Source organism: Salvelinus sp. IW2-2015, linkage group LG3 (genome assembly GCF_002910315.2).
Source record: "Salvelinus sp. IW2-2015 linkage group LG3, ASM291031v2, whole genome shotgun sequence".
Lineage (NCBI taxonomy): Eukaryota > Metazoa > Chordata > Actinopteri > Salmoniformes > Salmonidae > Salvelinus > Salvelinus sp. IW2-2015.
The window spans coordinates 31,460,539-31,463,223 of NC_036840.1; the positions used below are offsets into that span (position 1 = coordinate 31,460,539).

General features: G+C 43.3%; 1 protein-coding gene across 1 annotated transcript in view; it reads left to right on the forward strand.

Moving 5' to 3' along the window:
- Window positions 1–2,685, forward strand: part of LOC111954778 (regulator of G-protein signaling 12-like) — a 101,611-nt gene that overhangs the window by 25,834 nt on the left and 73,092 nt on the right. The window lies entirely within an intron of this gene.

The window sequence follows — 2,685 nt, forward strand, 5'->3', positions numbered from 1 at the left end:
TCACGTTCCTGAACCTTTTATGTAGTTTTATATGTGTTTAGTTGTCAGGGCGTGAGTTGGGGTGGGCATTATATGTTTTGTGTTCATGTTTAGGTCACTTGAACATTATGTTAGCATTAGCTATGATCTCTGTCTACAGAGCCTGCTAACTGCACATGCTGGGTGTAAACAACTGAATTATAGGATCCTAAAAAAAAGGTCTGCTATAGGCCTACACAAAGAAAACCTGCTACCTAGTAATGAACTACTTATAGCTCTAATCCAACAGAATAAATTGGATACAAAACGTTATTGTCCACACAACGAGGAAATTTACCCTGGGCTTCACATAAATTACATTTCTAGATACAAAACATATTGCAATACTAGKAATACTTTGTCATCAAAAGCATTTCAGTTGACATGTAGAACTATTATAGAGAGAAAAATGAACATTRGGCTAAGGTCAGCTTGTATTGAATTAAATAATAACTCATTTTGATGTCTCTTTTATAATTGGGCTTTCAGGGTAGTAGCTCATCCTACTGTTTGATCCTCTCTATGACGCAAACTGTAATTCTCTCAGAAATAGTTTTGGCCTAGCAAAACAAAAGGCTATATTTGGGTTGCCACAGACTGAATGGGAATCCCCGTTCAAATTGGGAACAGCAAGTAAGAGTAGTAGGATTTCCTCAAGTGTTTCCTGGAACATTAAGACTTGGGTGTATTCCACCAGCTAAATAGTATTTTGGTCAGCGGGTGGCTGCAGCGCAGAGTGGGGCTAAGGGAATTTTAACATAGTCCGGGAAGGGAATCCCGCCTTTACTGTATAGCATTTTCCTCAAGCTGTACTTTTCCAAGTTATGAAATGGTGGAGTTCATAATTAAAGGCCCAGTGAAGTCAAAAACATGATTTGTCATGTGTTTTATATATATTTCCACACTATGAGGTTAGGTCAATTCGAAAACATAATGTTAACTTTCACTGCTATGCGAATGACACACAGCTGTACAATTCAATGAAACATGGTGAAGCCCCAAAATTGCCCTCGCTAGAAGCCTGTGTTTCAGACATAAGGAAGTGGATGGCTGAAAACATTCTACTTTTAAACTCGGACAAAACAGAGATGCTTGTTCTAGGTCCCAAGAAACAAAGAGATCTTCTGTTGAATCTGACAATTAATCTTGATGGTTGTAAACGAAAAGGCTCTGGAGCAACGAACCGCCCTTGCTGTCTCTGCCTGGCCGGTTCCCCTCTCTCCACTGGGATTCTCTGCCTCTAACCCTATTACAGGGGCTGAGTCACTGGCTTCCTGGTGCTCTTCCATGCCGTCCCTAGGAGGGGTGCGTCACTTGAGTGGGTTGAGTCACTGACGTGATCTTCCTGTCTGGGTTGGCGCCCCCACTTGGGTTGTGCCGTGGCGGAGATCTTTGTGGGCTATACTCGGCCTTGTCTCAGGATGGTAAGTTGGTGGTTGAAGTATCCTCTAGTGGTGTGGGGGCTGTGCTTTTGGCAAAGTGGGTGGGTTTATATCCTTCCTGTTTGGCCCTGTCCAGGGGTATCATCGGATGGGGCCACAGTGTCTCCTGACCCTCCTGTCTCAGCCTCCAGTATTTATGCTGCAGTAGTTTATGTGTCGGGGGGCTAGGGTCAGTTTGTTTATATCTGGAGTACTTCTCCTGTCTTATCCGGTGTCCTGTGTGAATTTAAGTATGCTCTCTCTAATTCTCTCTTTCTCTCTTTTCTTTCTCTCTCTCTCGGAGGACCTGAGCCCTAGGACCATGCCTCAGACGACCTGGCATGATGACTCCTTGCTGTCCCCAGTCCACCTGGCCGTGCTGCTGCTCCAGTTTCAACTGTTCTGCCTGCGGCTATGGAACCCTGACCTGTTTCACCGGACGTGCTACCTGTCCCAGACCTGCTGTTTCAACTCTCTAGAGACCGCAGGAGCGGTAGAGATACTCTTAATGATCGGCTATGAAAAGCCAACTGAATTTACTCCTGAGGTGCTGACTTGCTGCACCCTCGACAACTACTGTGATTATTATTATTTGACCATGCTGGTCATTTATGAACATTTGAACATCTTGGCCATGTTCTGTTATAATCTCCACCCAGCACAGCCAGAAGAGGACTGTCCACCCCTCATAGCCTGGTTCCTCTCTAGGTTTCTTCCTAGGTTTTGGCCTTTCTAGGGAGTTTTCCTAGCCACCGTGCTTCTACACCTGCATTGCTTGCTGTTTGGGGATTTAAGCTGGGTTTCTGACAACACTTTGAGATATCAGCTGATGTACGAAGGGCTATATAAATACATTTGATTTGATTTGATATTGGTTAACTTTTACTGCCTCAGAAAACCCGGATCCGGGATCACCCCCCACCACCCCCCACTGACTAGCATAGCTAGCATAGCGTCACAAGTAATTGTAGCATCTAAATATCATTAAATCACAAGTCCAAGACACCAGATGAAAATAACTTCTTGTGAATCAAGCCACCATTTCTGATTTTTAAAATGTTTTACAGGGAAGACACAATATGTAAATCTATTAGCTAACCACGTTAGCAAAAGACACCATTTTCTTTAATCACTATTTTTCCACTCCATCACTAGCTATCACCAATTCGACCAAAATAAGAAATAAATAGCCACTAACCAAGAAAAAACCTCATCAGGTGACGTCTGATAACATATTTATTGTATA